Source organism: Camelina sativa, chromosome 7 (genome assembly GCF_000633955.1).
Source record: "Camelina sativa cultivar DH55 chromosome 7, Cs, whole genome shotgun sequence".
NCBI lineage: Eukaryota > Viridiplantae > Streptophyta > Magnoliopsida > Brassicales > Brassicaceae > Camelina > Camelina sativa.
In genome coordinates this window covers 29358978-29372565 of record NC_025691.1, presented here as the reverse complement: position 1 = coordinate 29372565, position 13588 = coordinate 29358978, and the positions used below count along the sequence as shown (strand labels likewise).

At 36.0% G+C, this 13588-nt stretch overlaps 1 pseudogene; it reads right to left on the bottom strand.

The window, feature by feature from the left end:
- On the bottom strand, positions 596-5815 carry LOC104703239 (annotated as a pseudogene).

Genomic DNA, 13588 nt, shown 5'->3' with positions numbered 1-13588 from the left:
ACAAGAACAAGAGAAATGTCTGGTAAAAAGAAATATGTGGCGGGACTTGATATGAAAGCTGAAGTCAATCCAAACCGATTGAATTCACTTATCTACAGACACTTCAAGTAAAGTCATCAAGGCTTCACACTTAAACACTAATCCGCTGCGGCTGAGCTAAGGCTTAGGCAAAAGTGACACGAGGGGCAGTAAACTTTAGAAATCGTAAAAACAAAAATATGAAATATAAAACCTTTCTTTTTCTGCATGCCTAAATATACAATTTGCTAAAGATTAATGATAACAATTTGCCTATATCATGTACACTATATAGAAGAAAATAATCGAAACTTCAAATGACAGAAAATATCCAAAAACTCAGCTCTAAATAAGACATTACAAGTATATTACGATTTAACCTTCAATTCCCAAAAAATTTCAAGTTTACCCTCGTCGTCTAAAGGAAATTATCCAAAAGTTAAATTATACTTTGATTTAAGCAATAAATAAAACTTCAAAACGAATTATGTATGCGTGGACGTGCTTGTAAATCATATTCAATTTTCTCATATTTCTCTTCTTTTTCCCACATTATTTATGCATACAATATGCCAAATTTTTAGATTAATAATTAAGATCTCTTGAGAATGTGGAAGTTGAAGATAGCAAATAGAAACAAAGAGCCCTACTTGTTCATCAGCAACTTCCTCGGACGGCAGACATGGGAGTTTGATTCGGACGCCGGCACAGAGGAGAGCTGCCGTCGAAGAAGCTCGATGGAAATATTTTGATGATCGTTTCGTGGTTAGAGCAAGCAGTGATCTCATTATACATTTTTTTCTTCTTCTTGTGTTCATATATAAACTAAATGAAACAAACTCTATAGATGCTGATGAGTAACGAACGCAGCCTTTCGGTACTCAGCAAGTGCCCACAATGGGAATGTGTTTCTGTAAGTAGCATAGTGTGTCAAGCAATTTTTCATGAACACTCCTACTATTTCCTGCAAATGCGATAATAACATTCTTTCAATCAAATATGTACTATGATAACATATATAATCTAAATTTCTAGCAAAGAGGATGATGTCAAACCTGTTGTGGGAAATCTCCATTTTCCATTTGCGAATTGATGATAAGTTTCGCAGCACGGTGAAGAGGTATTGGATCTCTCTCAGCCTGTTTTCTTTTATAGATTAAAACAAAGAAATTTCATTGAATTTATCGAAAAAGAAGTGGATGCAAAATGAAATATTTGAACCTGTCCAGCGTTGATCAAGCCCATCATTGCCCAAGCGGTTTGCACCAGGTTCGAACTTTTCCCTTCTGAAGGTATGTATCTCTACACATACATCATGTTAACAAGACAAACACTTGTCCGATAATTTTGGTGAAATTTACAGTATGTACTAATTAAAGTCTTGATCCCCGTAAATACCTGTTCAGGGCATGACAAATAGCTTTCCCCCCAACCTCCGTCATCTTTCTGTGTTGTGAGCAAAAATTCAACACCTTTACGAATAGCTTGGCTATTTTGATACGTTTTACCAGCGGCTGCTAGGCCGCCAAGACCAAACCATGTCGCGTAAATGAAACAAACACCCCAAAATCCGTACCTATACTCGAAAACACATTATTTTGTTAGGCTTCTTCTGAACCATATGCCTGAGCTGTGTTAAAAGTAATATACTGTACCATGAACCATCTGGCCTTTGTTCGTTTTCTAGGAATTGCACTGCTTTCTCTATGGACCTGCTGATCTCTTTTGTCTTGTGATCCGGATAGAGTTGCTTAAACAGAACCAGAGCTTTCATAACAGATGAGGTACATTCCACATACTCACGCTCAACCACAAGATTAGCCAGAAATTCTGTGGGATTGAGCAACTGAAACACCATTTACAAAGGTTCAACATCAGATCATCTTTTCCTACGAACTTCTAAACTTGCACAAAATATGCGAGCATCCTTGTGTCTTTCAGCACTTACTTCAATCCATTCATATGCACGGACAGGCTCCCATGCAGTCATACCTCCCTTATCACTCTACATTTAGATGAAGTCATGGGTTGTAAATTTTATCAAGAGCCAATACTTTTTTGGGACATTAGATAATCACCCTAACCTGAAAAGACAGCAAGAGATTAACAGAATCGTATAGTTGTTCCGGATCTATTTTCTGGCCAACAACCTCAGCTGGCATATGGATAGCAGCAGACAACACTACAACACAAAAGAAGTACTTTGAGGCATAACTCTCGAGGAACCTACGGCTAACTTGTTTTGCATCAGTGACTGGTTGGATTACCTTGAAAGCTTCAGCTGTACAATCTGAAACTTGCCATCCATGATCTCGATCAGATAAAGTCCATGCTCCTTTGGAAATGTGGCGGTACATGCTCTCATAGTCACCCGAAGGGTTTTCTCTAATCTGCAATGTTCTTTGATTTAAGAAAACACATCCACCTGTTCTTTAGAGCAATTCGAGAAAACACTACTATAATAAGAAAAGGATATCAAACCTGAGATTTCTTAATGTAATCATGTCCTTTCTTGAGTACATCACCGGTTTCATCAGAGAGATCACTAGCAAGTATAGCTTGAACCGCAAACCCTGTATCCCATAGTTGACTTCCAAAGCTCTGCATAAAGTTAGAGTTCATAAGAAATTCTCATTGCTAGACTACACCTAATATCTGGTTTTCAATCCTTTGGTACCTGCATTTTCATCCCATCTTCGGCGACCCACATGTAATCTGGAATTCGAGCAAGATGCTTCTTGAAGTAGTCGCCATTCGGGTTTTCAATCCAGCAAGCAAGCATGCACAATACCTAAAAAACAAAAGTTTTAGAATTCTAGCATACGATAGTGAGAAAGTTATGCATAATTTTATACAGGGCCACTCAACGACCAACGTTTTACCTTCTCAACACATCCGATGGTGATATAATGACTGTTCTCGTCTTCGTAATGTATGTGTTTCATTGCTCGCCGAAGAGCTCTTTCTCTGACAAGCTTGTTTAACGGCCAACGGGTAAGGAATGGCTCCACAAAGAGGTAAAGAGCGTCCCATACCAAATCTTGAACTAAAGGATGTGGGAAATACATGTCTTCCTGCGAGAAGAACGATGTAATGTTTATGTTATCGTGACATATAAATATCAAGATAAAAGAAATAGCCAACCATACCTTTGCGTATAGACGCCGCGTCTTATTCCAGTTGATAGATTCGTAAGGTTGTAAATGGAGTTCTTCACGTAGTTGCAGAATAAGAGGTGTTATTGGACCAACAAACCTCTTGCCATAGAGATATGACATGGGCATGTAAACCATCCGGCAATAGCACAAAACTTTGCCTATAGATGTGTTTTAGTGCAAGAGGAAACATCAAAAACCAAAATATCAGCAGATAGGAAATAACTACTTCAAAATGAGCCAATTCGTAAGATCTCGACAAACAAAGAAAAAGGAAACAGACAACGAACCTAAGTGTATTGGAAGGAAATAAGGTAGCAACCAGATCTCGGGAGGCATAGGGTTGGTTCCAGACCAATCATAGATTCCGAGTATCTGCAAACAAAACAAATCAAAAGCTGATTGTAGCAGGTAATCTATTAGTTAAAACAAGGAGGATATGGTCACAAAAGCTGATTGTAGCAGGTAATCTATTAGTTAAAACAAGGAGGGAATATAAGTCACACCGCCACGGTCAAGAATCCATTCCCTGGCTCGTTTGCACGCGTTATCTTGTCCTCCGTCGGGACCTTCTCCGAGGAGACGCAAGCAAATGTAATTGAGTGCCGTGCAGAACATCATGCTCTTGCTCTCAATGTGTAATCCCCATCCACCTTCTTCGTTCTGAAAATTACACAGTTACTCCTGTGAGAATCTCACTTGTCAAGGCTCTTCTTTACAAAAAAAAAAAGAAAAAAAAAAAAGAAAAACAGAGTCATTATCAGCTGAGAGTACCTGGTGACAATAGATATGTCGAAGCATCTCTTTGCGATGTTCTGCATCAAATATCTCCTCAAGGTGTCCTGTGATATACAAACAAAATACCTGCAGCCAAAAAAGTTACTCAGTTTCATTGATTCCTCCTTGGTCGTTATCCCTTTAATTTCTCACGGAATAGAAACCCTAAATCTCTGAATCTAACCCTAATTGAGTATCCTCCGATAGACATAGAGTAATAATTGAAAGGGAAAACGAAGAAGAAGAAGAAGAAACATACCAAAGGAGGGAGGAAGAAGAGAGGTCCGGTGATTTCTCCAGGCCAGTGACCATCGGAAGCCTGCAAAGCCGAGAAGAAAGAGACTCCTCTCCGTAACGCATCCGTCGCTTTCTGATGAGTTATGCCTTCGCCGTCGTCAATCTTCACCGGCGGTATCACTTGCTCGAATTTCGCCTTTTTAAAAAACTGTGCGGTACAACAGTTTAGGGCGTTGGAAAAATCAATTATGAATTGTTTAGGGCCCATTAACTCTTTTCGGTCGATTTGAATTAATTTGGTTTTCCTAGAGCCATAATAATCAATTATGAATTGTTTCTGTGTTTCTTTTATAAAGAGAGATCTGATTAGTTCTGTTCCGAATGATTTGCCTAAGATCGAAGATTTTATTAATTTTTAGAACAAAAAGAATGAACAGTTACATATTTTCTATAAGAAAACAAAGTTTTCGTGTTTTGTTCAATTGATCTTATAGCTTAATGTGGATTGTTGGTCTAAATTCACGAAGTCATGAAGAGACTCCAAGTGGTATAGAGGGTTCAAAAGAAAAGGGAAAATAAGAAGAGATAATAGTTTCTAGATAGAGTAGAAGGTTCACTTTATGAACAAGATCAGAGGAACGATTGATATCTCTTTGGGTCGTCTCTCTCAGTGACATCACATTGTCGAGCCCGTACGAGCTGCAGAAACAGAGCACGCGATGGGTTCACCAGTCAAGCTGCCTACAAGATTGCTTCAAATCAGGACCGTGATTGAAGCTGCTTCACCTGACTTGTGTAAGAGCCAAGCACAATTTGTCGGGTGAGTCTAGATCCTTCTCTTTGAGCCTATAAAAGAGTTGGACTGTATCTTGTAGATGAGGTGAGGTGAGGTGAATAAGTTTGTAAGAGAGAGAGAAAAGTTGTAAAGAACCCTAAAGGCTCAAGCTTGAGCAAAGTCTTAGTGGATTTCCGAGAACCTCTCGGCCAGACGTAGTGACCTATTCTGGGTCGTGAACTGGATAAATTTGCTGTGTGTTCTTTACTGTCTTTTTTTTTTAAGCTTTTACTTACAAACAAGAGAATAGAACAAGAGAGTTGAGAGAGCTAATCCTGAGTTACAAGATTTAAGATCTCACTAAGTGTTCTTAAATCCTCACGCTTAATTTTTTCTTTCATGCATAGAGAGCATCATACTGAAATTATCAACACGAATCATTTAATGTTTCCTAAACGACACTGTTAAATAACACTAGCTCAGTTTTCCTTTACGATTTTAGGGCATTTTGTAATGATAAAACAAATAAACCTCACTGGTGAATAAATAAATAAAACTCACTTGCATTCGCCACAAGAGGTCACTGCAACCTTTAACACGAGAACGGTTGTCTACAAATTTCCGACGAGCTTCTTCTACCGCTGTTCGTTCCTCCGGCGTGCCCGCTTTGGGATCAAACTCCCATGTTTGACGTCCGACGAAGTTGTTGCTGCTGAACAAGTAAGGATCTTCTCCATTTCCCTCTCCTATCTTCAGTCTCCACATAACGAAATAGCAGATCTCAATATACTCGGAAAAAAAACAAAAACTCAGCAAACACGTCGTGTAATAAATAATATGGCGGACCACTTGTCCAGTTATTGCAACTAGCTCACTATACGTGTCTATACCTTTCAATCACTTATTTTGTGATTTCGCGAGGGAGTCTAGAGACCACTCAAATGATGGCAACAAAAAAAAAAAAAAAAAAAAAAAAAAAAAAAACCAAAAAANAAAAGCCTAAAAAGAGAGACCACTCAAATAGATGAATCTTCGTTGTTTTTACAACAAATCACGATCATCGAAACTTTTTTTCTGTTTTGCTAGAATCAGTTTACAGATATTAGCAGATCTTTTATACAGAGACAAAGATGACACTGTAGTTTTGATTTTTGGTCTATGACTTTAAACTGTGTTCGACGTAGTGATTAAATCGTCACTTGTTTTAAACCGTATTTTATGTGAAATCGATCCCAAGCTAGTGTTGCAACACAAATGACCATTATTAAAAGGAACCTAATTTCAACTTTTTAAAAATATTGAATACAAGTAATTGAAGTTAAATCATTAAAAGATAACCATAAATTTTTTATGGTTAGGTCGGTCGTAAAATGATTAAAAGATAGACATTTAGTATTTACAAACAATTATTAAAAAAAATCGTAATATATATCATAACATGTTATTTAAAAGCAGCTCGCCCTAATTTTCTCCCACCTCTTTCCTCTCCAAAAAAAAACCCAGCGCCATTTTTGTTTTCCGGCCAACGTCCGGTAGCTTTATAGCTCCGGCGTTGTGCTTCCTTTATCTTTTATTTGTGTTTTTTTTCTTGTGTATCTCTCTCTCTTGGTATCGATTGGTTTCTTTTGCTGTTTCGGAGGAATCTCGCCTTTCCATTGAAGATCCAGATCTGGTTGTGGTGAAGCTCGGTGGTGTATATCCGAGGATTTTCTTCTTATGGAGAGGGTCGTTTGATTCTCTGACTGGTAATCGATGTCAATTTCATCAAGTTAAGTGTGTCTGGTATATCCCATGTTTGCTTGATGGTGGCTTTAGTTTTTAGCGGGTTAGTGTGGTGTGACTATGGTTTCATTTAGGATTGTTTGTTTTATGTGAGGCGTAAACCGATGGATATGGCTCTGTTGTTGAGTTTGAAATTGGATATTTGCTCTACCTCTCCTTCAAGTCCTCTTGCTGGTTGTTGTTGTGTGTTTGCTCTAGATTCGTTCTTGGTGTGAGCCATTTGGAGGGATTTTGTTGCTCAGTCACCTACTAGCCTCTCTTTGAGTTTTCTTTGGAATCTTTGGAGTCAGGTTTTAGTCAAAACAGCGGAATCGATCTCTAGTTCTTCTCTTGCAAGGACGTCACCAGTTTTATGTCTGTAGGTGGCTGAAATTGTGGTCGACGAGTGTCCGCGTGTAAGAACAGTTGATCTTGCGTGGTTTGTCTCCGGTCAATATCAAAGTTTTTTCTTTGTCCCTAGGGTTTTATGCTCTTTCCATCTGGCTAGTGAGGTGCTATGGGAGTTGTATTTGTGTCTTTGGTCGCGTTGGTATCTTGCTTTCCTCCCTGTCGGTTTGCTTCTGGTTTGGCTTCGGTGTGAGGCTATCCGGCTTTATTGGTGCTTCCGACGTTTAATGGTTCTATAAGGAAGCTTTGTGAGAGTCTCTCATGCCATTGTTCAATTATAGGACTTAGTTTTCAGTTTTCCAAGACTTTGCTTGTTAGATTTGTGTTTTGCTTTTGCTTTTAGTATGTATCCTCGTTTCTTGGGGCTTGTTTCCCTCTTTTGGGCTAAAGACCGCGGGACATTCAGTAGTCCGTCGCCTTATGACTGCGAGGACATCTAGTTGTCCGTCGCCTCTTGTAATGTTAACTTGGGATCTCTCTTTGGATTAAATAATAAAATTAATTTGACAAAAAAAAAATCATAACATGTTATTTTATAATGATATCTTACATCTCAACTTGATCGTATCGTACATTTAAACTTCATAATCTTATTACATAAAATTGAATTTTGAAAGTTAGTCATTAATAAGATTTTGACATGTGTCAAGTTATCAATTTTAGATTTTGACATGTGTAAAAGTTAATATATAATAGGAGGTTTTTGATTACAACAAAAATAAAATATTTTGTTTTAAAAAATATATTTAGTGTAAAAAAATAATTATCAAAAATTACAGAATTTATAAAAAAAATACAAAGTTTTTCTAAATAATTATAATGAGATTATATATATATATATTTCATAAAATTCAAAATTATAATATAATTTACTTATTTTTAATTTTAAGTTATTAATTCTACCAAAAATAGAAAAATGAATTAAGAAAAATATATAGTTAATTATTAATTCTAAATTTTGTAAATACTTCTATATAAACATAGATCGTCTCATATTTAAATAATTTATTAAAGAACACTGCTTTCAACTTTGTTTAATTGGGAAATTTTTTAAAATGGAAAGGTAAATTTTTCTTTTTTTTTTTAACCAAAATTTTCTCGTACTCTCTCCTTTTCAGTTAGGAATAGGTAAGATTAATATGTTGACCAAAAAAAAGATAATCCTATTTTTCGGTCAAAAGTCCTAAGAGAACTTTATGATTAGGTCTCTCATGAAGAAAAAAGAAAAAAAAACAACTTCATGATTAGTGACTTTCCTGGAATTGATTGTCGGAACTGTGCAATTGAGGACAAAACACAAGAAAAAATCATTTGTTGATTTGTAGGATCGGTAAACAAGTTTTTAAAGCCTTCCAGATGGAAAATCGGCCATCGAATATGGGTGGGTCCACGGACCGGGGATAGATGTAGGGCCACTTAGGAAGGTGGGCCTATGGACTGAGAGTGGACATGGGCTCATTGGCGGTTGAAGCGTTACAGAGACAGGGCTATATCATGGTGTGTCAAGACAGTTCCACGAATATATTGAGAAATTTAACATTTGTTACTATCAAAAGATTTTGTGATGCTAGAAAAAGGTTTTTACTTTCATTGGTTGTTGAAGCAAGCCATTTTGAGATAGCAAAAAGACGTGAACATGTTTCTCCACACAGGAGGAGAGCAGAGCCGAGGTTCTCTCTATGGTGGAGAAGGTTGCACAAAAGGTTATCTCTCTAAGAGAGGAAGGTGGAGGAGGTTGGACGCAAGGTTCGGTCCATAAGGGATGATGGTGGAGCCAAGGTTTTCTCCATGGTGGTCATACATTATTGTGATGATACATCATTGATTAGTATATTATGTAATATTATTCAAAATATTTTTTGAGCCAACAATTTTAGTAATTAACGAACTATGCAGAAGTGAAAGTAAAATGGTTGGCTTAATGTGTTTATATAGACATTTTCTAGGTGGTGATAAATGAATATATTTGTAACATTGAATATATATAGGTGTAAAAAAATACACTTTTAATAGTAACATACATAAAATATTTGTAAATAGATATAAATCAGTGTATTATAACAAAAATAAAATTTATAAATAACATACAACAAATTTTAATATATTTTTGTTAAATTTAGTTTAATTTATAAAACTTTAAACCCGCACATCGGGCAGGCCCTCATCTAGTTACTATATAAGTGTTGGCGATGAAAAAAGAAAAGATAAGATACAAAATACTATACAAAAGTCTACATATCCAACGGTCATATCCACAACCGAACATTTGAAATCCAAAGCGTTTATCATAGCTAGGGCTTTAAATGCATTCATTGTTTCTGATGACAATCTTAAAACCCATGTTTCTAGCTATTACACCACACTCTAAACAAATTTTGTAAAATAGATTATTCTTCATTGATACTAAAGTCACGGATAAATCTCCTTTTGTCGAACGGGTGCAGTAAAGATTAATACAGGTATGAAAGTGTAAAGGGGAAAAAAGAATAAGAGAAGATTCAAGAATTGCTGAGGCCATAAGGAATGGAAATTAGGTAATGCCTGCTGCAACGTCTGACAATGCACAATCCTTTTTGGCTGCCCTCACAGCTATATTTGTTCCTGATGACAGCAAAGGTAGCGACTCTTACCTTTGGAGAAACATTTCAAGTGTTTATGTTCCCTCTTTTTCATCCAAGGAAACGTGGGATCAAATTCGTGCTCACTCGCCTACAGTGTCTTGGTCGACTGTGGTTTGGTTCAAGGAACATGTGCCACGGTTCTCTTTTTGTTTCTTGAAGTTCAGTGACAGACAAATTATCTTTTTGATAGATTGATGAGAGTTAGAACACATAATGTGTTAAAAGGAAAAATTATATTAGACTCTCATATCTCATAGTTGTAATTGTACAAGATACATTTTCTTATATAGAGTTGAGTTTCCTAAACTAAGATAAGGATAAATGTAAATAATATATTTAGATAAATGTAGATATTCCTAAACTATATCTTTTAGATTCTTCTCAATCTTCATAATTTACATATTCTTGGGTTTGTCATCTCGACCGTCGATCTCGGTCGATCTCCGGTTCTCCATATCTCAATACCCCCCGACAAGCTCAGACGTGGTAACACGGGTGAGATTGGACAAATCTTCAAAGTAATGGCTTTATACTCGACCATCGGGCCATCATCGACGTTTATACCCGGTCGTAGGGTTCAATGCAGCTACAATACCCAACCGTTAGGTCATCGATATTTATACCCGATCGTAGGGTCATCAACGGCGTTTATACTTGACCGTAGAGTCATCAACAGCGTTTATACTCGGCGGTAGAGTCATCAATAGCGTTTATACTCAGCCATAAAGTCAATTCCTTAGATTGTGCTCGATTAAGCAATAAACCCATAATTAGGATAAACTTGATGAAACAGCATCACCATCAATCTTCAACACCATGGATACACGTGATGAGGCGTTATCGGCTTAACCATCATCATCAAAGAACAAATCTTATCGATTTATGTTCAATATCCAATGTTTTGTTTTAAAAAAAACTAGCAATTATGCTAGCCAAACTCACATCAACTTGGCCAATCAATGACCGAACCGATAAAACAAGCATACAACATGCTTAAGAATTATCATCACCGAACGAACCGATCATGGTTCATGTTCATATCCACCATCCACCAAAAGGAGAAGAACACGTCTCCCTCTTCTTCTTTTTTTTCTTTTTTTTTTACCAAGAGGCCCAACACCGCCGTACGTATTGGTTCATATTCAAAGTCACCATCAGCCAAATCATGGCCACGCATCAAAAGACAACACACTCACGTATGTGTGAAGACCAAATTCCAGATTTTTTTTTTTTTACAAAAATTAGAAGAAGCTTGCATAAGAAACAAACAATAATAGGTAAAAAAAATATGATTTTTAAAAAAAATAAAAAATAGACAGAACATCATAGAAGCAGAAGCAAACAAAACCCTAACTCATAAGAATAGAGATCCACATGATCTATTGCTTTGATACTATGAGATATTGGGATATGGAGAACCGGAGATCGACTAAGATCGACGGTCGAAATGACAAACCCAAGAATATGTAAATTATGAAGATTGAGAAGAATCTAGAAGATATAGTTTAGGAATATCAACATTTATCTAAATATATTATTTAAATATATCCTTATTTTAGTTTAGGAAACTCATCTCTACATAAGAGAATGTATCTTGTACAATTACAACTATGAGATATAAGAGTCTAATATAATTCTTCTTTTTAACACATTATGTGTTCTAACTCTCATCAATCTATATGGTATCAGAGCAGATTGTTTCTTGTGCCACCCCGTGGATGTTGTTCCCACATATACCCATGCTTCAGATGGTCATGCCTGAGCATGATGGGGGTGTTAATGTAAAATATCCCACATTATAAAGATTTGAAAAGATTAACTAATATATAAAGGGTCAGGGCCTCTCCACTTATTGCCAATTGGTTTTGAGTTGGAAGCCCACAGTAAAACTCGAATTTAATACTTTTCTTTCAATTTTTAATTTTTATTATTAAATTATAAATCATTGAACGAGATGATTCAATTTATATATCGATCGAGTATGGTATTTAGTATTTACTATTAAGACACCGTGCTGAGCCTGTTGGCGCAAGGCTAAACTCAAATCATAAAAAGTAAAAAACACTTATAAAGTATCATAATCGACTTACAAAACCATGCAGGCAGATCGACTAGCTATCGCTGAAACGTTACATATTCTTTTTGTTTGTTTTTTTGGCTCTGGTCAGCGAAACATGGCATTCAAGAAGACAAGAAGTCCATTGAACCGAAGTCATTTATTTGTGCATTGGGGCTCGCATTTTTCTCCATATATGTTTAAAAACAAAGTTTGGAAGATGATGAAGTCAATCCATATTGATTGATTTTTAACTTTTTATTCAATATATTAGATGCCAAAATATCAGATTTCCTATATATCTAACGTTGGCACGGTTCCGGCTATGAATCCTATGATCATATGAATATTTTATTGAATAATTAAACTACTCATTTGTTATCTAAGATAGAGCCGGCCGACAGGCCAGGCTGATGAAGCATCAGATTGTGGGCCTCTAAAATATAAAAAAATGCGGCCCTTTTTTGTCAAATGTATCTTTGTTCTGGTGGTATAATAGTGTCGAGGAGTCATATGTCATGAGTTCGACCCATTTGTCTGTTCATTTTTCTTTTTCCGTTTGTTTCACAAAACATAACCAAAAAAAAACATTAACGCACTCAATAAGAAAATTCAGCCCATTTTTTTTCTTTGATTGTGGCCTCCGACAAGTTAGCGACGGCTCTGACTAAGATTTATGCTACCTGTAGCGATCAAAGAGTGTAATAACATTCTAATGATTATTCCTAACGTTGGCACGTTTTGCAAATGTACGATTAATAAAGCTACGACTACTGATTTCAATTTTTTTGATAAATTATTTAGCACAAGAATTTGTTGCGAATTACTTGCGAGTTGCATGCGAGTCGCGACTGTAGGTTGGAATTTAATTATAGTTTAGGTTTCGATTCCACAAATTATAAGAACATACAACTAATATATATATGGCGTAAAGTTGTTATTATGAGATATATATGAAGCAATAAGCATATGATCAATCGAATACCCTTTTTATGTTTATATTACGTACTTATACGTTAACACCTTAATGTTTATGTTTCAGAACAATAAAGTATATTTTGCATTTTGCTAGAGAATAATGATAACATTAACCAGTTAACTGTTTTAATTATGCAATTTTATTTAAAAGTCACTCATGGACTGTCCATGATGGACACTATTTTTATACGTAATTAACACGTAAGTACATGCAAACGGAAAAGACGAAAATAATCGAAACTTTTAAAGACAACAAAAATATCAAAAAACTCAGCTCTATGGTATAGCAAATATATTACGATTTATGATACAACCTTAAACTCCCAAACGTTTTCAAGTTTAACCTCGTCGTCTAAATTGTTTATAAATGCAAATTTTAATTACCAACTAGCTAGCTCACTCAAAATGAATATATCGGAAATTAGCAACGAGAGGAAACCATTTTTGTTTTGTTTTGTTTTGTGGTTTGAAGTTTTTTCTTCTTTCCAAAGTTATACTTAAATTAATAAAACTACAAAACGAATTACGTATGCGTGTGCGTGTGCTTGTAAATCAAATTCAATATTCTCCTTATACTTCTCTTCTTTTCTCCACATATATTACGTGCACTCAGTAGACGATGCATACGATATGCCATATTTTGAGGTGAATAATTAATTAAGATCTCTAAAGGAATGTGGAAGTTGAAGATAGCAAGTGGAAACAAAGAAGAGCCCTTCTTGTCCAGCACCAACAACTTCCTCGGACGGCAGACATGGGAGTTTGATCCCGACGCCGGCACAGAGGATGAACGAGCAGCCGT